Source organism: Schistocerca gregaria, chromosome 3, assembly GCF_023897955.1.
Source record: "Schistocerca gregaria isolate iqSchGreg1 chromosome 3, iqSchGreg1.2, whole genome shotgun sequence".
Classification (NCBI taxonomy): Eukaryota; Metazoa; Arthropoda; class Insecta; order Orthoptera; family Acrididae; genus Schistocerca; species Schistocerca gregaria.
The window spans coordinates 158,555,931-158,581,255 of record NC_064922.1 but is presented as its reverse complement, the minus strand read 5'-3'; the positions used below and the strand labels follow the sequence as shown (position 1 = coordinate 158,581,255).

Below are 25,325 nucleotides of genomic sequence, written 5' to 3'. Positions count from 1 at the left end.
CAAACATGCCCTCATAACTACTGCTGTGAAAGAATTCGATAGCTAACGTCTCTGAATGTGTAGTCAACAACGACACTATGTCGGTATTACAACTCTCACACATTCACAGCTTTTCGTCACGTCATTTCTAGGCAAACATGTGCACAAGATGAAATGGAAAGATATATTATGTCTCTTCGTGGTTAGGAAACAACAGAGATGCACTCGAATACTGCTAATGAAAACTTTTTCGTCTCATCATTTCCGCTACAAATATCTGGCTAAAATTGGAAAAAATCGATAGCTGACATTTGTGGGTCAGATGGCTCTGAGCACTATGGGACTTAACATCTGAGGTCATCAGTCCGCTAGAACATAGAACTACTTAAACCTAACTAAGCTAAGGACAGCACACACATCCATGCCCGAGGCAGGATTCGAACCAGCGGTCGCGCGGTTCCAGACTGAAGCGCCTAGAACCGTTCAGCCACACGGCGGGCCATTTGTGTTTGTTTAACAATCCGATAATGTGCTAGGTTCATATCCTCGACTAACAAAAACCTTTACGTCAGGTAGTTTGAAGTTTAAACATTCACTCACTTCGTTATTTGCGAAAGGAATCATATTTAAGGTCTTACGGAGTTAAGAGGACAGATAATTGCTGGATAGGAATCTAGGATCCCGGTACAGTACAAAAAAAAAGCTTTGCTATGTAGTTTAAAGCTTACACTTGCTGTTTGATGAGTTATTTATTGTAATCAATTTGAGTTTACAAGTGTTAAACACTCTTCCATTTATAAAAAGTCTTTCCTGATATTTACACTATGAAGGTATTACTTTTCATCCACAGTGATTGCTATTCAGAGCAGTGTTCTTTGGTGATCACTTGTGGTAACCATTTTTTATAGTCAAACGACTGCAAGGAAGTTATGGTATATTGACCGCGTACAAATCAGGTGTTACGCAATTCAGTCCGTTCATATACTTTCTGAGCAAGATAGTATACCGGTGTGCAAAAATTAAGTGCCAAAGTAAGTTTCGCTTGACTGTCACTGGCAAGTACCACAACTACATCTGCATCCACATCTATATCCCTACTCTACACAGCACGCGACCTTGTCTGGTTCATCTAACCACTTTCACACTAGTTTTCTATCGTTCCATTCTCGCAAAAACCCCGGAAAAACGAACATTTACGTCCATCTGTTGGTAGGCGTCATCAAAATAGTTTCGAAATAAATGGTTGTAGCTCAGTCATAAGCTGAATCGAGAAGTATCGTTTTTTTTTCTTTATGGTGACTGGTTTCGGACACCTACATAGAAAATTACAGTTGGTATGACAATTTTATACAAACAAGGTGCGTAATTTGCAATACACTTACAGTACACTAATTTACATGTAAGGTATACAAATTTGTCGTAGCTATTTAGTTTTACGAGTTGCGTTACTAATTACATACCATATCGTAAATGTGACAAATACAGGCGATAGCATATGTAGAAAAAACTGGCCCTGCAATGATGATCAAAGCGGCACTATGGCCCACTGAACAACAGCAAATAGACCACACAGGACGGACGTCTGAGAACTGACGTGCAAAGACGGCAGTGGTTACCAGGTAAAACTCTGGAAGCTGCTGAGAGGCACGAGCTGAAGATAAAATGTTTACTGACTAAATTAATTATTTTCCTTTCATTAACTTAATATACTCAAAAACCCTACACTGTCAAAAATTCTTTTGCTAAGACCACTCAATGCTCTCCAATGGGTCGAATTACACTAAGGTGCTGTGCGTTACGTCATGACATGACGTCATCTGCAAGACGTTACAGTTGCATCAGGTACGCTCAATACTTATACTGATACGCATTACACAAAATTTATGTCCAGTCCCTAAGATGTTTCATATCTTTACTGCAACACAAAACCAATAAGTGCGGCTGTCCCAGCTCCAAAAATAAATTAATCTGTCAATTTACAATAAGACGCCCCCAAAGCAGATGGTCAACAGTAACGCATCAGTTTATATTCAGTCCTCTAACGGAGAAGAGAAGCGTCTTACTTTCAGTACAACAGAGTAACACAGTTTTAGATACAGTGACCAAAAATTACATTTCATTATAATAACCTAAAGCCACAAAATGCGGCATTATTCTCAAAGACTTTAAAGTAGAATCAGACAAGCATGCAGTAAATTAGCCTTAGACAAGCCATTTACAATAGACTTACAGTTTCACATATTGTACTCTAGTGAGCAAAAATTACACTTTTTTTTGCTACAAACTAAATCCATCGCGCAACTAATGAGACAAACACAACTAATATTGAAACGGTAAGTCATTTACAACAGATTCGCATAGTTTTACATACTGTGCTCTAATGAGGAAAAATTTCATTTTTTAATTTAAGGTCACAGCTCAACAAGTGCTACAGCACATCCAATACTGAAACGTAAAGCACCGCCGACTGGTGTAGACCAGATGGGATGGGAAAAATGTATTTTCTAAAAGTTTTTAAGGTACATCATAAAAATAATAAATTCTTTCTTTTAACGGATTAAACTTATTGTTGTACAAGTCAGCTTAGATTCTCAGTGCAAGCTAAGTGATTAAGTTACGATAAAACCGACCAGGTAAATGAGCAAACGTTGCTTTATTTAAAAATGTTTCAAATACACCATAGAAATTACAAATCCTTTTTACTGCAGATTAAACTTCTTATTATGAGGCTATTCTCCTTCGTGGGTGTAGCGCGTTAGCACCCACAATATAGCATTGCATCGTTAGCATACAGTAAAGATAGTAATAGGCCAAACACAAACTGCTGTGTACGTGTCATAAATGCTGGCACTTATTATCTCTACAATATCATAAAGCTATGACTATACAATGGTCTCAAGTGGCTAGAAATACGCCAAACTACTCTTGCGCTACGTGAGACAATGACGCCACACGTAGTTGAAGCTACAGTACCATAGACAACGCTCAGTAATCATACTACTGTACATTGCACTTAAATAGAACATAGTAACTAATGAAACTAAAGTTACCCATGGAAAATCATCTCAACAGCTGACGTTAATTTACATACAATTCTCTATCGCCTGAGAAAAGTTTTTTTTTCAAAAAAAAAAGGTTCAAATGCTCTGAGCACTATGCGACTTAACTTCTGAGGTCATCAGTCGCCTAGAACTTAGAACTAATTAAACCTAACTAACCTAAGGACATCACACACATCCATGTCCAAGGCAGGATTTGAACCTGCGACCGTAGCGGTCGCTCGGCTCCGGACTGTTGCGCCTAGAACCACACGAGCCCTCCGGCCGGCCGACGTTTTTCAGTTACAACTTACAAACCACGGTAATGACGGCGTTTGCATTCACTCTTCCAATGATCAAAAATCTTTAGTTTCATTACTACAGCACAGAAAACCAAACTGTGCGCATACACACACACGAAACCCCCAAAATAACTATCAGCTTATAGAAATCCGATTGCCATGTAAGCCGCCGACAAGAAAAACCAACTGACATTAGGAATGATAACAATTTCTTTGACCACTCAAAGTACATCAACTAAACTCTGACATACAACACTAGGTGCAAATGAAATAAAAAAAAGAAACACACACACATCAGGCAATATTTTAACAGCCAAACGGGCAGCAGGTGATACCCGCCATTTATACCATATTCGAAACTTGGCTGGAGGAACACATTTTAGTCCTTAAACAATTGTAAGGGACAACACTCACGTCAACGAACAGGCTATGCAACATCGACCCTCATATTAGAATGTAGGGAACCACGCTGCTCATACTGCAAAATAACCAAAATATTAGGCTAACGCCCACGATGCGAAACACGTGAAAAACGTCGTAAAACACATGATGATGTGCCGTGGCATGCAGTAACCAACTGTTTATAATCTGTTTACGTTAGCAGTACACACTCCACAGCTGGAGTTGGTATCCGCTTCCCAAGATGTTAGTGGCTACAGATGCTGCTGAAACAGAGCAAAACCACTGGTGTGTCTGCACAGCAGTTCTCCAATATCCGTCTTGTGTGATCTATTTGCTGTTGTTGAGTCGGCCTAAGTGCCACTTTGACCATCACTGCAGGGCCAGTTTTTCTACTTAGGCTATAGCCTGTATTTGTCACACTTATGATACGGTATGTAACTACGAGGGTTGCCCAGAAAGCAATGCACCGCATTTTTTTCTTCAACAGTTCTTTTTGGAACATAATGAGCATTACCCATGCGAAAGAGTGGTGTTTTATCTACACGCCCTATCTCCATCCCGTTCTATGGCCTTCCTCCAGCGCGATACAAGGGCGACTGTGCCCTGTCGGTACCAATCCTTCTCCTGGTGGCGGATAGTTTGTAACACCATAACTCTAATGCTGTACTGATTTATTTTGCCTTTTGTTTAGTGTTATATCGTTGAGTTTCCGTAATTATTCTATGAATAACTGGGTACCGTATAAAAATGTGTACTTTTTTTTTTTATAGAAACTTTGATGCCCTGGTTTAATCATAAGTAGTCTATCATTTAAATTCTTTGTCTCATTTGGAGGGAACAAACCTTAATGTATATAATTGTAATTTTGTTTAAATAATTTTTATAGAAATACCAATATGTGCAAACGATATGTTTCGTTTAAAGTAACTACTTGCTGTTATGTAAAGACTGATTCTCACTAAGGGCTTTTAGTTATTTTGTATGTAAAAGGTGGTGTGGCTCTCCTCTCCTCGGGAACGGAACTTTGTAGCGCGCGCAAAATGTGGTTGGCAAGGATAGAAAGGTGGAATCAGTCGGGAACGAGCTACCAAACTTTCAACTGCTCATGTAGAAGTTGTGTATTGTGCTGGTGCCGAGAGAGGATTTCCGTGCCATTTCAATGTGCCAAAGCCTCGGATGGATGGATAAAGAGCTGGAACCATTGTGGAATTGGTGTCTATCATAGCCACCAAGAAATAACAGAGTCCAGCGTTTCCGCGTGCAAATCTACTCACCAACATGCACTCGCCAAGGCGTTGCGCAGTCACTGAAAAGGAACCAAGGAATAGTAGAAGTGTACAGTGAAGGATCAGCTCACGTGGATGATTTACTTGTTTTCAAATATAAGCTAAACAAAAAGACTATCTATGAAAACATACCTTGATTTATCCTCTGTCACATTTCCACTTAGGATCCTTACCGAATGTCCTTACTGAAGGAACATTAAAGCCCAGTGTTTTAGTAATTAATGCCTCTTGACTATAGTAAAAAGAAAGTTAGTTAATGTGGCAAAAGAGTGTGCTAAATAAATAATGTTTGCTGAAAGTAACGGTGCAATTAAAACTGCTTACTAAAATTGCGTGGGCTTGCTAAAAAAAACTAAAGTGAAAAATAAAATTTAAAGTAATAAAGTAGTGCAAACAGGTATTATAACTGTTTGCTGTCAACTTCAAAATTAAAAATTCTTGATACTGAGGCTTGTGAAAGTTTTGTTTGGTAAAAGATCATACTGCTGCCCGCAGTAAATCGTAAAAAGTGAGTCAGTATCTTACAAATATGTCAATTTTGTGTCTCACTGCAGTAACAGTTGAAAACTGCGATTGTGGAAAGTTATATACTCATGCTTGCTAAGTACTTGTTTCTCTGGTGTATTGAAAGTACATATTAATAGTGTAACAGGATCCACAGTTTGTATGTTGTGCTTATGATAGATAACAATTAACAGAAAGACTACTTTCAATGAAAACAGAAACGTCTATTATTCAGATGACAGTGAGAAATAGTTTGCTAGTACAATTTTTTTTCCAAGTCAGTTAGAAAAGTAATCGGTAAAAGAAATACGGAACCTATGTCCATTTTATGATTCTACAGTGATAGTAATATTATTGACACTATTCAATTTGACTGAGCTCTGAAGATAGTAGCGTGTATTGTTATGTGTTATATTTATGTAAATAGGTTGTTCTGCTCCAAACTTAACGTTAACATATGCAGGTGCCAGAGTTCATTGCACTCTCGTGTGGCAGAGTATAGGTTATGTTTGTCCGTTAAAGTTACTCATACCTGTTTTTTTGAACTAGAATGTTAATCATTCTCATGCCTAATTAGGCTGGCCAACGTTTTCTTTATCCTTTTAACAGCGTGGATAGGTAAAATATTGTTTGTTACTGTTTAAATATTTACGTAATTCTGACTTTCATTTCCGATAAGCCACCTCCGTTAGGTACATCGCGGTCAACACAACAAAATTCCTTTCAGAGGGTAACACTGCTCTGTTGCTTTATATCATAATTGCTTTAACAAGATGTTGCATTTTACGATCTGCTTCCAAGTTCAAGATAATGGTATAGCAGTAGTAGATGGTCGTGTTATAAGTTGTCTCCACACTTCCTTTGCTGAGTGACAGATGCAGAGCCAACTGCCGATTGTAATGCGTCTGTCCTCGCGAATGACGACAACAGCTCGCTGCAACATGACAGGTGTGACAGCTGTGGATGGTCTCCCCGACTGGTGCAAATCGTGGAGCTCCGCCGAATAGCCTTCTGATGACCTCACTCTCCATGCCAGCGACTAACTGTACCTCTGTCGACAGCAAAAGCTCCATAGACTTTGCACAAGCGTTTGTGAATATTACCCAAAGTTTCTTTCGCTGCAGTGAAAAATTCAATGACGGCAAGTTGCTTGTGTACATCACCTACAGGCGCCATTTTGAAAATGTCCTGCAGCTACGCTATCTGTCGGAAGTGACGGAAACTTGGCGCGCACACTTCAAATAATACAGTACTGGCCATTAAAATTACTAAACCAAGAAGAAATGCAGATGAATAACGGGTATTCAATGGACAAATATATTATACTAGAACTGACATGTGATTACATTTTCACGCAATTTGGGTGCATAGATCCTGAGAAATCAGTACCCACAACAACCACCTCTGGCCCTAATAGCGGCCTTGATACGCCTGGGCATTGAGTTAAACAGACCTTGGATGGCGTGCACAGGTACAGCTGTCCATGCCGCTTTAACACGATACCACAGTTCATCAAGTGTAGTGACTGGCGTATTGTGACGAGCCAGTTGCTCGGCCACCATTGACCAGACGTTTTCAATTGGTGAGAGATCTGGAGAATGTGCTGGCCAGGGCAGCAGTCGAACATTTTCTGTATCCAGAAAGGCCCGTACAGGACGTGCAACATGCGGTCGTGCATTATCCTGCTGAAATGTAGGGTTTCACAGGGATAGAATGAAGGGTAGAGCCACGGGTCGTAACACAGAAATGTAACGTCCACTGTTCAAAGTCCGTCAATGCGAACAAGAGGTGACCGAGACGTGTAACCAGTTGCACCCCATAGCATGTCGCCGGGTGATACGCTAGTATGTCGATGACGAATACACGCTTACAATGTGCGTTTACCGCGATGTCGCCAAACACGGATTCGACCATCATGATGCTGTAAATAGAACCTGGATTCATCTGAAAAAATGAGACTTTGCCATTCGTGCACCCAGGTTCGTCGTTGAGTACACCATCGCAGGCCTCCTGTCCATGATGCAGCGTCAAGGGTAACCGCAGCCATGGTCTCCGAGCTGATAGTCCGTGCTGCTGCAAACGTCGTCGAACTGTTCATGCACATGGTTGTTGTCTTGCAAATGTCTCCCTGTGTTGAATCAGGGATCGAGACGTGGCAGCACGATCCGTTACAGCCATGCGGATAAGATGCCTGTCATCTCAACTGCTAGTGATACGAGGCCGTTGGGATCCAGCCGGCGTTCCGTATTACGCAACTGAACCCACCGACTCCATATTCTACAAACAGTCATTGGATCTCGACCAACGCGAGCAGCAATTTTGCGATACAATAAACCGCAATCGCGATAGGCTACAATGCGACCTTTATCAAAGTCGGAAACGTGATGATACGCTTTTATCCTCCTTACACGAGGCCTCACAACAACGTTTCACCAAGCAACGCCGGTCAACTGATAAATCGGTTGTAAACTTTCCTCATGTCAGTACGTTGTAGGTGTCGCATCCGGCGCCAACTTTGTGTGAATGCTGTGAAAAGTTAATCATTTGCCTATCACAGGACCTTCTTCCTGTCTGTTAAATTTCGCGTCTGTAGCACGTCATCTTCGTGGTGTAGCAATTTTAATGGCCAGTAGTGTACATACTAACGTTTCGCAGTCGTAGCATTGTTTTCTGCTGAAGAAAAAAAATGCGGTGCATTACTTTCTGGGCAACTCTCGTAGTGAAGCAACTCGTACAGCTACATAATCATGATAGATTTGTATACCTTACATGTAAGTTAGTGTATTGTAACTGTATTACAATATGTGCTTCGTTTGTACAAAACTGTCGCACCAACTGTAATTTTCTTTGTGAGATTGTTTGAAAACGAACACAGATGTCCGAAACCAGTCATCATCAAAAAATATTTAAAAAAAATTCCCGATGGAGCTTATGAAGGAGCTACAACCACTCATTTCAATTATAAAACTAGTTGCAGACCTATTTTTCACCTGCGCCATGCTGCAATTCGTAAAAACATTTTCGCATTTAGAGGAGAAATTTGGAGACTGAAATTGCAGAAGAGATCTCTCGGCAGTCGATTCGGCGCATGTCCTCTCGTCCCAAGAACGCCTCCACCTGCGCTGTCCCATGCGGTTGCGCGTTCTCAACCTCAAAAATGAAGTCAGGACCGAATGCAACTCTGAAAAGGTGCTCGTGTGGAAGGAGTACAGTGTTTTAACAACGTAGATTGCTAAGTATGCCATGTTCAAAGTTACGTCACTATGCATGGGTAACGTTATGCATTATGCTCTCCTACACCGTAATACCTAATCCAGAGAAACGAGGTTCAACAGTGTTTCTGGATGCATTACGCGTTCCCACCTCTCGCCACATAAGAGCACGTCTATCGCTCTTGTAGTATAGGTGTTGTGGTGTGCGCAGGCATAACACTCTATGTGCGTACCGACATGCAAATCTTTGAACGCGCTACACCCAAGGGTCAAGCACATCGAGACACTATACTCCCTCCCCTTTTGTGGATGACAATGCGCGACCGTGTGGAACTGTGCAGGTGGAGGAGCTGCTGGAATGTGAGGATATTTGACGAACGGGCAGACTGCATGTCCCCCCGACTTGAATGCCATGAAAAACCTCAGGGATGCGTTGGGGCAACACCGCCTCAAAGGAAGGCCTCGGCGCTTGTTGGTGACGTCACGTCAGCTAGGCAGGGCGAACGCCAGGTCTGTTGGAGGCAGGGCGTGCTTATCACTATAAATCCCTTATTTTTGGACAAAATGTTTGGTATTGTTTTGGATTCTGCAGTTTTATTTAGATGAAAGATGTTTTTGCTATAGTAAAGCTACAAATGAAGATCGTAGTTCTGCATTACTGAATCCTGGCGAAACAAACTTGATCCATTTTGTTATCCAAACTAACCCAAACCCCCTTACAATGAACTCGTTTCTTTTATTTATTTATTTTCGTTTGACATCGTTACTGGAAATGTGAACTAATTTACATGTGTAAATTTCCAACTGTTGACAGTTATTAGATTACAGTCGTTTTCTATGAAAGGAATTCTAAACAAGAAACAAATAGCATCATTAAACTTTTTAAAACATGCACATTAGAAAAGATAAATATTCCCCTCTTCGAACTGAAAGGAGAAAATTTATAAGATAAAAAAAATTTATTTGATAAAACAAGTATCTCTCTTTTGCCTCTTCTTCTGTCCCCCACCCCCTCCCCCAACGTGCGGTTCTAGGCGCTTCAGTCTGGGACCGCGTGACCGCTACGGTCGCAGGTTCGAATCCTGCCTCGGGCATGGATGTGTGTGATGTCCTTAGGTTAGTTAGGTTTAAGTAGTTCTAAGTTCTAGGGGACTGATGACCACAGATGTTAAGTCCCATAGTGCTCAGAGCCATTTGAACCTCCCCCAACGCGTACAACCACAAGAGATTTCCTTAACATTCAGTGCTCCTCGCCCCACAGTCAACCAAGATACCTAAAGAAGAGCACCAATATGTTCACAGTTTCTTGTAAAAACAACCCAGTACAAACGTAACTTCCTCAGATTTACAAATAAGGTAAAGAAGCACAAATTCTGTTGCTGCTGGTCCATGAAGTTGTTTTTGTATGTCAATCCTTAAAACAGGTGGAAATTTAAATTCAGGAGTACACTGTTTGTTAAGAAGTGTAATGAATTGCACAATTAATTGATTGCAGAAATCTCTCAGAACAATGTGTGTTGGCCAACTACCGCCAATAGTTTCACATTTTCCTATGTCAGGGAGGGAGACATCACCATTATGAGTAGCCAGCAACAGACCTGGCGTTCGCCGTGCCTAGCTGACGTGACGCCACGAACAAGCGCGGCGGCCTTCCTTTGAGTCGGTGTTGGTTGAAGAGACTGCAGCGCGCTCAGGTGCACCAGCGACCATCCAGCAATTGTCGGCCGGGGTGGTGGAGGAATGGAACGTCATGGCACAAATACTGCTTGCCATGCTTGTGGTCAGCATGGGAGCACGTTGCAGAGCATGCACTGACGTCCGTTGGGATCACGTACCCTATTAAGAACCAACTTCCGCCTTTTACAGTGAAGCGCCAAAGAAACTAATGTTCAAGTACAAAGATACGTAAACAGGCAGTATATGGCGCTGCGGTCGGCAACGCCTATACGAGACAACAAGTGTCCGGGGCAGTTCATAAATCGGTTACTGCTGCTGCAATGGCAGATTATCAAGATTTAAGTGACTTTGTACGTGGTGTTATAGTCGGCGCACGGCCAATGGGAAACAGCGACTCCAAGGTAGCGACGAAGTGCGGATTTTCCCAGTGTACCGTGAATTTTAGGAATCAGGTAAAACGTGAAATCCCCGACATCGCTGCGGCTGGAAAATGATCCTGCAAGAACGCGACCAGTGACGACTGAAGAGAATCATTCAGCGTTATGGAAGTACACTACTGGCCATTAAAATTGCTACACCACGAAGATGACGTGCTACAGACGCGAAATTTAACCGACAGGAAGAAGGTGCTATGATATGCAAATGGTTAACTTTTCACAGCATTCACACCAGGTTGGTGCCGCTGGCGACACCTACAACGTGCTGACACGAGGAAAGTTTCCTAGCGATTTCTCATACACAAAAAGCAATTGACCGGTGTTGCCTCGTGATACGTTGTTGTGATGCATCGTGTAAGGAAGAGAAATGCGTACCGTCACGTTTCCGACTTCGATAAAGGTCGGATTGTAGCCTATCGCGATTGCGGTTTATCGTATCGCGACATTGATGCTCGCGTTGGTCGACATCCAATGACTGTTAGCAGACTATGGAATCGGTGGGTTCAGGAGGGTAATACGGAACGCCGTGCTCGATCCCAACGGCCTCGTATCACTAGCAGTCGAGATGACGGGCATCTTATCCGCGTGGCTGTAACGGATCGTGCAGCCACGTCTCGATCCCTGAGTCAACATATGGGGACGTTTGCAAGACAACAACCATCTGCACGTACAGTTCGACGACGTTTGCAGCAGTATGGACTATCAGCTCGGAGACCGGGCTGCGGCTACCCTTGACGCTGCATCATAGACAGGAACGCCTGCGATGGTGCACTCGACGACGAACCTGGGTGCACAAATGGCAAAACCTCATTTTTTCGGATGAATTCAGGTTCTGTTAACAGCATCATGATGATCGCATCCATGTTTGGCGTCATCGCGGTAAACGCACATTGAAAGCGTGTATTTGTCATCGCCATACTGGCGTATCATCCGGCGTGATGGTATGGGGCGCCATTGGTTACACGTCTCGGTCACCTATTGTTCGCATTGACGGCACTTTGAACAGTGTGTTATGACCAGTGGCTCTACCCTTCATTCGATCCCTGTGAAACCCTACATGCACGATCCCATGTTGCAGGTCCTGTACGGGCCTTTCTGGATACAGGAAATGTTCGACTGCTGCCCTGGTCCGCACATCCTCCAGATCTCTTACCGCTTGAAAACGTCTGGTTAATGGTGGCCGAGCAACTGGCTCGTTACAATACGCCAGTCACCACTCTTGATGAACTGTGGTATCGTGTTGAAGCTGCGTGGGCAGCTGTACCTGTACACGCCATCCAAGCTCTGTTTGACGCAATGCCCAAAGCTATCAAGGCCGTTATTACGGCCAGAGGTTGTTGTTCTGGGTACTGATATCTCAGGATCTATGCAACCTAATTGCGTGAAATTGTAACCGCAGGTCAGTTCTGGTATAATACACTCCTGGAAATTGAAATAAGAACACCGTGAATTCATTGTCCCAGGAAAGGGAAACTTTATTGACACATTCCTGGGGTCAGATACATCACATGATCACACTGACAGAACCACATGCACATAGACACAGGCAACAGAGCATGCACAATGTCGGCACTAGTACAGTGTATATCCACCTCTCGCAGCAATGCAGGCTGCTATTCTCCCATGGAGACGATCGTAGAGATGCTGGATGTAGTCCTGTGGAACGGCTTGCCATGCCATTTCCACCTGGCGCCTCAGTTGGACCAGCGTTCGTGCTGGACGTGCAGACCGCGTGAGACGACGCTTCATCCAGTCCCAAACATGCTCAATGGGGGACAGATCCGGAGATCTTGCTGGCCAGGGTAGTTGACTTACACCTTCTAGAGCACGTTGGGTGGCACGGGATACATGCGGACGTGCATTGTCCTGTTGGAGCAGCAAGTTCCCTTGCCGGTCTAGGAATGGTAGAACAATGGGTTCGATGACGGTTTGGATGTACCGTGCACTATTCAGTGTCCCCTCGACGATCACCAGAGGTGTACGGCCAGTGTAGGAGATCGCTCCCCACACCATGATGCCGGGTGTTGGCCCTGTGTGCCTCGGTCGTATGCAGTCCTGATTGTGGCGCTCACCTGCACGGCGCCAAACACGCATACGACCATCATTGGCACCAAGGCAGAAGCGACTCTCATCGCTCAAGACGACACGTCTCCATTCGTCCCTCCATTCACGCCTGTCGCGACACCACTGGAGGCGGGCTGCACGATGTTGGGGCGTGAGCGGAAGACGGCCTAACGGTGTGCGGGACCGTAGCCCAGCTTCATGGAGACGGTTGCGAATGGTCCTCGCCGATACCCCAGGAGCAACAGTGTCCCTAATTTGCTGGGAAGTGGCGGTGCGGTCCCCTACGGCACTGCGTAGGATCCTACGGTCTTGGCGTGAATCCGTGCGTCGCTGCGGTCCGGTCCCAGGTCGACGGGCACGTGCACCTTCCGCCGACCACTGGCGACAACATCGATGTACTGTGGAGACCTCACGCCCCACGTGTTGAGCAATTCGGCGGTACGTCCACCCGGCCTCCCGCATGCCCACTATACGCCCTCGCTCAAAGTCCGTCAACTGCACATACGATTCACGTCCACGCTGTCGCGGCATGCTACCAGTGTTAAAGACTGCGATGGAGCTCCGTATGCCACGGCAAACTGGCTGACACTGACGGCGGCGGTGCACAAATGCTGCGCAGCTAGCGCCATTCGACGGCCAACACCGCGGTTCCTGGTGTGTCTGCTGTGCCGTGCGTGTGATCATTGCTTGTACAGCCCTCTCGCAGTGTCCGGAGCAAGTATGGTGGGTCTGACACACCGGTGTCAATGTGTTCTTTTTTCCATTTCCAGGAGTGTATATTTGTCCAATGAATACCCGTTTATCATCTGAATTTCTTCTTGGTGTAGCAATTTTCATGGCCAGTAGTGTATAACCCTACCGCAAGTTGCCGCAGGTTTGAGTGATGAGCCATCAACAAGTTTCAGCGTACAAACCATTCAACGGAATTTCATCGATACAGGCTTTCCGAGCCGAGGGCCCACTCTTGTATCCTACACGACACAAAGCTTTACGGCTCGCCTGGGCCCGTCAACACCGGCATTGGACTGGTGATGACTGGAAACATGTTGCCTAGTCGGACGAGTCTCGTTATCGAGCAGATGGATTTGTACGAGCATGGAGACAACATCATGAATCCACTGACACTGCATGTCAGCACTGGACTGTTCAAGCTATTGGAGGTTCTGTAACGCTTGTGGGGCGTGTATGGTTGGAGTGATATAGAACCCCTGATACATCTTGATACGACTCTGACAGGTGACACGTACGTAAGCATCCTGTCTGATCACCTGCATCCATTCATGTCCATTGTGCATTCCGATGGACATGAGCAATTCCAGTAGGACAGTGCGACACGTCCAGAAGTGCTACAGAGTGGCTCCAGGAACACTGTTTCGAATTTAAACACTTCCGCTGGCCACCAAACTCCCCAGACATGAACATTCTACATCTACATCTCACATGCGTACTCCGCAATCCACCATACGGTGAGGCGGAAGGTACCTCGTACCACAACTAGTATCTTCTCTCCCTGTTCCACGCCCAAACAGAAAGAGGGAAAAATGACTGCCTATATGCCTGTGTACGAGCCCTAATCTCTCGCAGCTTATCTTTGTGGTCTTTCCGCGAATGTAAGTTGGCGGCAGTAAAATTGTACTGCACTCAGCCTCAAATGTTGGTTTTCTAAATTTCATCAGTAGCGATTCACGAAAAGAACGCCTCCTTTCCTCCAGAGACTCCCATCCGAGTTCCAGAAGCACTTCCGTAACACTCGCGTGATGATCAAACCTACCAGTAACAAATCTAGCAGCCCGCTTCTGAGTTGCTTCTATGTCCTCCCAAAATCCGACCTGATAGGGATCCCAAACGCTTGAGCAGTACTCAAGAATATATCCTATTAGTGTTTTATAAGCGGTCTCCTTTACAGATGAAACACATCTTCCCAAAATTCTACCAATGAACCGAAGACGACTATCCGCCATCCCCACAACTGCCATTAAATGCTTGTCGCACTTCATATCGTTCTGCAATGTTACCCCCAAATATTTAATCGACGCGACTGTGTCAAGCGCTACACTACTAATGGAGTATTCAAAATTACGGGATTTTTTCTATTAATCTGCGTTAATTTACATTTATCTATATTTAGAGTTAGCTGCCATTCTTTACACCAATCACAAATCCTGTCCAAGTCATTTTGTATCCTCCTACAGTCAGTCAACGACGACACCTTCCCGTTCACCACAGCATCATCAGCAAACAGCCGCACATTGCTATCTACCCTATCCAAGAGATCATTTATGTAGATAGAAAACAACAGCGGACCTACCACACTTCCCTGGGGCTCTCCAGATGATACCCTGACCTCCGATGAACACTCACCATCGAGGACAACGTACTCGGTTCTATTACTTAAGAAGTCTTCGAACCACTCACTTATTTGAGATCCAATTCCATATGCTCGTACCTTAGTTAGGAGTCTGCAGTGGGGCACCGAGTGAAACGCTTTCCGGAAGTCAAGGACTATGGCATCCGTCTGATACCCTTCATCCATAGTTCTCAAGATATCATATGAAAAAAGTATATCTGGGAAGCTTTGCAATGTGCTGTTCAGAGGAGATCTGCACCTCGTCTTACGGATATATGGACCGCCCTGCAGGATTCATGGTGTCAGTTTCCTCCAGCACTACTTCAGACATTATTTCAGTCCATGTCACGTCGTGTTGAAGCAGTTCTGCGTGCTGGCGGGGGTCCTACACGATATTAGGCAGGTGTAGCAATTTCTTTGGCTCTTCGATGTATAATGCCCAGGGAACTGCCATGAATCGCAGTGACTTCAGCTGCATTTACTTTCTTTGAATACAAAGTGTCATATCAGTCGGTCTCATTGCGTATTTCTTTCATTTACCTTCTGTGCTATGCTGTAGCAGTTGCCCAAATGTACGGTCCAAGCTTCATCGAGCCATATTACTTGGTAGTGACACATAGCTCAAAAGTTACTTTCGCCCTTAATTTTTGCAGACCAATGTACACTGAGCAACTCATGAAAGAAACGAAGAAGAGATTGGGGAAAGAAATGAAAGTTCGTGGAGAAGAAGTAAAAACTTTGAGCTACGCTGATGACATAACACAAAGGGCAAAGGACTCCCAAAATTAATTGAAGGGGATATATAGCGTCTCGAAAATAAGTTATAGGATGAACATGATCAAAACTAAAAGAATGGTAGAGGAATGTAGCGGATACTCAGGGAATTGGATTAGAAAATGAGTCACTAAGAATAACAGATGTGTTGTGATATTGAGGCAACTATATAAATGATGATGTCCGAGACAGACAGGATATAAGATGCAGACTGGCAATTTAGGAAGAAAAGCATTTCTGAAAAAGGTGAATTTGTGAACATCGAATGTACATTTAAATGTTGGGATGTCTTTTCGGGAGATATTTGTTTGCAACGAGTATACAAGTGACACGTGTACAGTAAACAGTTCAGACAAGAAGACAATACAAGCTTTTGGTACTTGGTGCTAAAGAGGAATGGTGAGAGATGGATAGATTGAATAACTAATGCCGAGGTACTGAACTGAAACTAGAGTAAATAGTCAGGAAAAACCTGACTTAAAGAATGGATCAGTTGACAGAATACATCCACAGCCAGAGTCGTGAAAGAACTGTGATTATGGTAATACGGGAAATGTGTGTGTGTGTGTGTGTGTGTCTGTGAGAGGTGGAAGGGGAGGGTTAACGATAAAAATTGTAGAGGAAGACCAAGGCTCGTAAACAGTGAGCAGGTTCAAATGGACTGCGGTAGTTGTGAACAGATGAGAGGTTTGCAGTTAGGAATAAAATCACAACAGAGACGACGAAACTTTATCGACAGTCGTTCTTGACACACACCAACAGCGAATGGAACAGGGAAGGGGCAAAATGGTCGTAGCAGCACACACACTCTTAGGTGGTTTGCGGGCACCTGGGCAGTGCTGTGTAATGCGGAATCGACCACCGGATGTCACGAGAGACGGATTCACCAGTTTAAAAGAAAGTGGGGATTGTCGTGTTTGTCAGTAGAGAAGTAGAAACAGCAGAATGAGTGGGTCAGGAGCGTTCAGCGACTTCGAACGTGGACTGGTCATGAATGGCACCTGAGTAACATACCCACCAGAGACATTTCAACTCTTTTAAACTAGCCGAGTCGACGGCTGGTGATGTGGTAACACAGGTGGAAAAACGAAGGAACAGCCGCAGCTAAACCGTGACTAGGCAGACGAAGAGGGACCATCGAGCGTTGCGGAGGGTGGATGCAGCAAATCGTGTGAAATCAGCAGAAGGAACCAGTCGTGAGTTTCAAAGGTCTACCACCGGTCCAGCTAGCAGGAAGAATCGGGCAGTTCCTTACTAGCCCTATATTTCTGTAGTCAATGGTAAGCGACGCTTGAGATAGTGCAAAGAGCGACGCCACTGGAAACGACTGTTTTGAAATGTTGTAAAGAGATGGGATAGTTTTGGTTTGCCGAATGCCTCGAGATGGTCACCTGCCATCATGTGTAGTGAAGTTTGGAGGAGGCCATATGTCAGTAGGGGGGTGTTTTTCGAGGTTAAGTTGTGGTCCCTTTAATGTTCTTAAAAAAATGTAAATGCTGAGGAATACGGTCCTTTTACAGAATTGTGTACCGCATACAGTAGAGGAACAGTTCAGAGGCGACTAATGTTTGTTTCAGCGTGACAAAGCACCCAGTCATAAAGCAGCAACATGTCAGGCAATGGTTTGCGGATAAAACTGATATCACGGCGATTCTTGTCACTAGCATTGGCGCAACGTATGTTCTGAGCCACTCTGCATTGTTGCCAGATGTATCCAAGATGGCGGCGGTGACGTCATCCAAGACAGCGGCGTGTATACTTGGCAACATCAGATTTTGGTGGGAAGTTTAAATGCGCCCATAGTTCCGAGCTGAACCCAATGGAACACCTCCGGGATGAGTAAGAACTTCAACTTTGGTTCAGACACCAGCATCCATCACCACCACCTTCTCTTGTTTCGGCTCTTGAGGAAGAATTGGCTGCCATTCTTCCGAATACATTCAAATGCCTCATTGATTGTGTCGCCAGTACTCTAAAAAATGGCTCTAAGCTCTATGGAACTTAACATCTGAGGTTATCAGTCCCCTGGACTTAGAACTACTTAAACCTACCTTACCTAAGGCCGTCACACACATCCATGTCCGAGGCAGGATTCGAACCTGCAACCGTAGCAGCAGCATGGTTCCAGACTGAAGTGCCTAGGACCGCTCGGCTACAGTGGCTGGCTGACCAGTGCTATCCATGCCATCGCAATGGCGAGGGGTGGACGTATAACTTATTGAAGTCCACTAACCACGAGGTGACCATAGAATCCCAATTCGGTTATACAAAGAGTACTCAAAGACATTGGCCCCTTATCTGGCTTGCGTGTATCGTACATCTCTCGCCCAACACAAAGTCCCAAGGGACTGGAAAAAGGGCAGGTGACTTCATTATATGAGCAAAAGAACGGACCCACGAAGTGTCAGACCAATATACCTAACTTCGATTTGCTGTGGAATCCTTGAACATATTCTCAGTTCGAATATAAAAAGCATTCTTCAGACTGAGAACCTTATGTCCGCCAATCAGCACGGTTTTAGATAGTGTTGCTCTTTCGAAACTCAGCTTGCTCTTTCCTCACATGACATACTTCGAACTATGGATGAAGGGTGACCGGTGGATTCCACATACACTCCTGGAAATGGAAAAAAGAACACATTGACACCGGTGTGTCAGACGCACCATACTTGCTCCGGACACTGCGAGAGGGCTGTACAAGCAATGATCACACGCACGGCACAGCGGACACACCAGGAACCGCGGTGTTGGCCGTCGAATGGCGCTAGCTGCGCAGCATTTGTGCACCGCCGCCGTCAGTGTCAGCCAGTTTGCCGTGGCATACGGAGCTCCATCGCAGTCTTTAACACTGGTAGCATGCCGCGACAGCGTGGACGTGAATCGTATGTGCAGTTGACGGACTTTGAGCGAGGGCGTATAGTGGGCATGCGGGAGGCCGGGTGGACGTACCGCCGAATTGCTCAACACGTGGGGCGTGAGGTCTCCACAGTACATCGATGTTGTCGCCAGTGGTCGGCGGAAGGTGCACGTGCCCGTCGACCTGGGACCGGACCGCAGCGACGCACGGATTCACGCCAAGACCGTAGGATCCTACGCAGTGCCGTAGGGGACCGCACCGCCACTTCCCAGCAAATTAGGGACACTGTTGCCCCCGGGATATCGGCGAGGACCATTCGCAACCGTCTCCATGAAGCTGGGCTACGGTCCCGCACACCGTTAGGCCGTCTTCCGCTCACGCCCCAACATCGTGCAGCCCGCCTCCAGTGGTGTCGCGACAGGCGTGAATGGAGGGACGAATGGAGACGTGTCGTCTTGAGCGATGAGAGTCGCTTCTGCCTTGGTGCCAATGATGGTCGTATGCGTGTTTGGCGCCGTGCAGGTGAGCGCCACAATCAGACTGCATACGACCGAGGCACACGGGGCCAACACCCGGCATCATGGTGTGGGGAGCGATCTCCTACACTGGCCGTACACCTCTGGTGATCGTCGAGGGGACACTGAATAGTGCACGGTACATCCAAACCGTCATCGAACCCATCGTTCTACCATTCCTAGACCGGCAAGGGAACTTGCTGTTCCAACAGGACAATGCACGTCCGCATGTATCCCGTGCCACCCAACGTGCTCTTGAAGGTGTAAGTCAACTACCCTGTCCAGCAAGATCTCCGGATCTGTCCCCCATTGAGCATGTTTGGGACTGGATGAAGCGTCGTCTCACGCGGTCTGCACGTCCAGCACGAACGCTGGTCCAACTGAGGCGCCAGGTGGAAATGGCATGGCAAGCCGTTCCACAGGACTACATCCAGCATCTCTACGATCGTCTCCATGGGAGAATAGCAGCCCGCATTGCTGCGAAAGGTGGATATACATTGTACTAGTGCCGACATTGTGCATGCTCTGTTGCCTGTGTCTACGTGCCTGTGGTTCTGTCAGTGTGATCATGTGATGTATCTGACCCCAGGAATGTGTCAATAAAGTTTCCCCTTTCTGGGACAATGAATTCACGGTGTTCTTATTTCAATTTCCAGGAGTGTATATTTAGATTTACGGAAAGAATTTCACACAGCGCTCCATTGCAGGCTGTTAACGAAGACTTTTTAAGTAACAGAACCGCGTATGTTGTCCTCGACGGCGAGTGTTCACCAGAGACGAGGGTATCGTCAGGAGTGCACAAGGGAAGTGTGACAGGACCGCTGTTGCTCTCATTGGGCATAAATGATTTGGCGGACAGGGTGGGCAGCAATTTGCGTTGTTTGATGATGGCCGAGCGGTCCTAGGCACTTCAGTCCGGAACCGCGCTGCTGTTACGGTCGCAGGTTCGAATCCTGCCTCGGGCATGGATGTGTGTGGTGTCCTTAGATTAGTTAGGTTTAGTAGTTTAGGGGACTGATGACCTCAGATGTTAAGTCCCTTAGTGCTCAGAGCCATTTGAACCATTTGTCTGCTGATGATGCTATGCTGTGCGGTAAAATGTCGAAGTTGAGTCACTGTAGGCATATACACGGCGACTTTGACAGAATTTCCCGTTGGTGTGATGAATGGCAGCTAGCTCTAAATGTGGAAAAATGTAAGTTAATGCGGACGAGTAGGAAAGACAAACTAGTAATGTTCGGTTACTGTATTACTTGTGTCTGCTAGACACTGGGCATAACGTTGCAAAGTGATGTGAAATCGAACGAGCAAGTGAGAACTATGGCAGGGAAGGCGAAGTGTCGACTTTGGTTTATTGGGAGAATTTTAGAAAGAGTGGTTCGCCTGTGGGGGAGACAGCACATACAGCACATACGAGGGTCACTCCAAAAGAAATGCACACTATTTTTTTAAAAAAATCCATCTTCTATTCTACATGTCATTCTTGAGTTTCTCCCGGCGTATTTGATAATCAAAATATCCAAGGGTGTACTGATCGTTGGACACTATAGACCGGCAGTACACCCATGGATACTTTTGATTTCTATTCTACATGTTTGAACGTTTTACAGTATGTATTGCATATACATCTTTTAGGAACAATATTTTCATTTCTCCACATAATTTCCATCCCTCTCAACTGCCTTAAGCCATCTTGGAACCAGCGCCTGTATACCCTCACGGTAAAATTCTGGACCAAAATGTTGAAGCCACTGTTTGGCAGCGTGCAGAAGGTAGTCATCATCTTCAAAACGTGTTCCACGAAGAGAGTCTTTCTGTTTCCCAAAGAGATGATAGTCACATGGAGCCAGGTCAGGACTGTAAGGCAGGTGTTTCAGTGTTGTCCATCCGAGTTTTGTGATCGCTTCCATGGTTTTTTGGCTGATATTTGGCCGTGCATTGTGGTGCAATAGCAAAACATCCTGCTTTTGCCGATGTGGTCGAACACGACTCAGTCGAGCTTGAAGTTTCTTCAGTGTCATCATATATGCATCAGAATTTATGGTGGTTCCACTTGGCATGATATCCACAAGCAGGAGCCCTTCGGAATCGAAAAACACTGTAGCCATAACTTTTCCAGCAGAAGGAGTGGTTTTGAATTTTTTTTTCCTTGGGTGAATTTGCATGATGCCACTCCATTGATTTCCTCTTCGTCTCTGGTGAAAAACGATGTAGCCATGTTTCATCACCTGTCACAATTCTTCCAAGAAACTCATCTCCACCATTCTCGTACTGTTCCAAAAATTCTCTGCATACCGTTTTTCTTGTTTCTTTGTGAGCCACTGTCAACATCCTGGGAGCCCACCTGGCACAAACCTTTTTTAACGTCAAGTCTTTCAGTATTCAGCAAACACTTCCTTCCACTATCCCAACGTAGCGTGACAATTCGTTCACTGTGATGCGACTGTTAGCAGTCACCAGTTCGTTAACTCTCTGCACACTGTGTGGAGTGTGACAGTACGAGCCTCGTAGAACGCTGGTCCAACCTGTTCTTGAGTACTGCTGTAGTGTTTGGGATCCGTACCCGGTCGGATTGAAGGAAGACGAAGCGATTCAGAGGCGTGCTGCTAGATTATTTACTGGTAGCTTCGAACAATACGTAAGTGTTTCGGGATTGCCTCGGGAACACAAATAGAAACCCGTGGAGGGAAGACCACATAGTTTCCGAGGAACACTACTGCGAAAATTTAGAGGACCGGCGTTTGAAGTTGACTGTCTAACAATTCTACTGCCTGCAACATACACTACTGGCCATTAAAATTGCTACACAAAGAAGAAATGCAGATGATGTACGGGTATTCATTGGACAAACATACTAGAACTGACATGCGATTACATTTCCACGTAATTTGGGTGCACAGATCTTGAGATATCAGTACCCAGAACAACCACCTCTGCTCGTAATAACGGCCTTAATACTCCTGGGCATTGAGTCAAACAGAACTTGGATGGCGTGTACAGGTACAGCTGCCCATGCAGCTTCAACATGATACCACAGTTCAAGAAGAGTGGTGACTGGCGTATTGTGACTAGCCAGTTGCTCGGCCACCATTGGTGAGAGATCTGGAGAATGTGCTGACCAAGGCAACAGTCGAACATTTTCTGTTTCCAGAAAGGCTCGTACAGGACCTGCAACATGTGGTCGTGCATTATCCTGCTGAAATGTAGGGTTTCGCAGGGATCGAGTGAAGGGTAATGCTACTGGTCGTAACACATCTGAAATATAACGCCCACTGTTCAAAGTGCCGTCAATGCGAACAAGAGGTGACCGAGACGTGTAACCAATGGCACCCACCATCACGGCGGGTGATACGCCAGTATGGCGATGACGAATACACCGTTCCAAATGCGTTCACGGCGATGTCGCCAAACACGGATGCGACCATCATGATGCTGTAAACACAACCTGGATTCATCCGAAAAATTGACGTTTTCCCATTCGTGCATCCAGGTTCGTCTTTGAGTACACCATCGCAGGCGCTCCTGTCTGTAATGCACCGTCAAGGGTAACCGTAGCCACGGTCTACGAGCTGATACTCCCTGCTGCTGCAAACGTCATCGAACTGTTCGTGCAGATGGTTGTTGTCTTGCAAACGTCCCCATTTGTTGACTGAGGGATCTAGACGTGGCTGCACGATCCGTTACAGCCATGCGGGTAAGATACCTGTCATCTCGACTGCTAGTGATACGAGGCCGTAGGGATCCAGCACGGCTTTCCGTACTACCTTCCTGAACCCACCGATTCCATATGCTGCTAACAGTCATTGGATCTCGACCCAACGCGAGCAGCAATGTCGGTATACGATAAACCGACAATCCGTCCTTTATCAAAGTTGGAAACGTGATGGTACGCATTTGTCCTCCTTACACGAGGCATTACAACAACATTTCACTAGGCAACGCCGGTCAACTGATGTTTGTGTATGAGAAATTGGTTGTAAACTTTCCTCATGTCAGCACGTTGTAGGCGTAGCCACTGGCGCCAACCTTGCGTGAAAGCTCTGAAAAGCTAATCATTTGCTTATCACACCATCTTGTTCCTGTCGGTTAAATTTCGCGTCTGTAGCGCATCAGCATCGTGGTGTAGCAATTTCAATGGCCAGTAGTTTACATTGCGCGTATGGACCACGAAGAAATGATTCGGTTGGTACGGAGGCATATAGAAATTCGTTTTGCCTGACAATCTGCGAGTGGAACAGGAAAGGAAGTGACCAGTAGCGGTACAGGGTACCCTCTGCCACGCACCGTACAGTGGCTTCGAGAGCATCTACGTAGTTGTAGAACAGGTGTCCGGGTATTTTTGATTAGATGATGTAGATATAGATGTAGAAGCAAAGGGAAAACTGTCTCGGAGGAAGGGACGAGCGGGGATCACAGTCGCATTTCTGCGGGAGTGCGCGTGTGGTGATGGCGGAGCGGCAGGTGTGTGATCCGCGGGGCCGTTGACCTGCGGGCGGACTGCAAGCGGCAGCGTTCGTCGACCCGCGGTCCATCAGCGGCAGATACCGCTAAGCACCGCCGCAGAAGAGATAGCCGCCGCAGTCGACAAGGACCTGCCCCACCGGCTGCGCGATGGCGCCCGACCGCTCACTACTCTATGACTCAGCGCGCCAGCTGCTCGTCATTAGGAGGCACGCCGAAGGTCACGTCCAAGCGCCCGGCCGGCACTTCCTTGTCTTCGGGACGCGTAGCTCCAGCGTAAATGTGTCGAGAGTGGTAGCTAGCGGTAAGGCGCGTGCTTGCCAGCCGAGAGGTCGCAGGAACGAATACGGGTCGGAGCACGGAAATTTTCAGTCTGCTTCTTAGCTAGCCTTCATCTCTCAAAGATGTGAACAGTCGCCAGGAACAAGCTTTCGCTTGGATAAATGGGGTAGGCCTACAGTTATTATTATTAGCATGCACCTATTCAACATCTGAGAGTACCACGAGGTGTCATTAAGCTTTATTTTAGATCGCACCAACATAACTTTGGTCATATCTCTGTAGTACGAATAACGCAGCTTCTCATAAGATTCTACCTACTTGTATATCTACAAGCACACTCCGCAAGGTGGCATTCCCGGGGCTACCTTGCACAGTCGTGCTCAAAAGTATCCGAACGAACGGAATTGCTTTTCGCCTGATTCGCATGCAACCTGCATAACGCAGCTGTCTAGCAGGTCATCTAATCGCTCCTCGCCACAGTCGTTTGACTACTGAAAATGGTTCCAACAAGTCACCACTAGAAAACACTGCTCTGTATCGCAATAACTCAAGATATAAAGTAATACCACGATACTGCCGACCGGGATGGCCGAGCGGTTCTAAGCGCTACAGTCTGAAACCGCGCGACCGCTACGGTCGCAGGTTCGAATCCTGCCTCGGGCATGGATGTTTGTGATGTCCTTGGGTTAGTTAGGTTTAAGTAGTTCTAAGTTCTAGGGGACTGATGACCACAGCAGTTAAGTCCCATAGTGCTCAGAGCCATTTGAACCACGATACTACAAATATCTTATCACAGATAAGACTGTCCTTAAGGCTTGTAAGCTCACAGTTATTACATTATATGGCATACCTGAAGTGTTACCACTCTCATTATTACCTCAGATAGGTAATTCACGTAGTAAGTTCGTCGTATTCATGATTTCCTCTTCAAAGTAACATACCGTACTTATTATTTTACACAAAATGATATCAAAAATTTAACTTATTCACGAGCAGCTAGTTGAGAATATGCATGAACTTCAAATGGTACGACGAGCCGTCTCGTTCTGCGTATGGATTGAAACCCAGGTCATGCAGGCTAAGCAAAGATTTCGTGACTGACGGAAACTAAGAGTCATTCTTGACTAGGCATACAGAGAGTGATATACCTCGATTTTAGACAGTATCAGTTAGCAAATATCAACTTTA

General features: G+C 45.7%; 1 protein-coding gene across 1 annotated transcript in view; it reads right to left on the bottom strand.

The window, feature by feature from the left end:
* LOC126355293 (collagen alpha-1(I) chain-like) overlaps positions 1-25,325 on the bottom strand; it is a 156,963-nt gene that overhangs the window by 111,985 nt on the left and 19,653 nt on the right. The gene's annotated exons all lie outside the window — the stretch shown is intronic.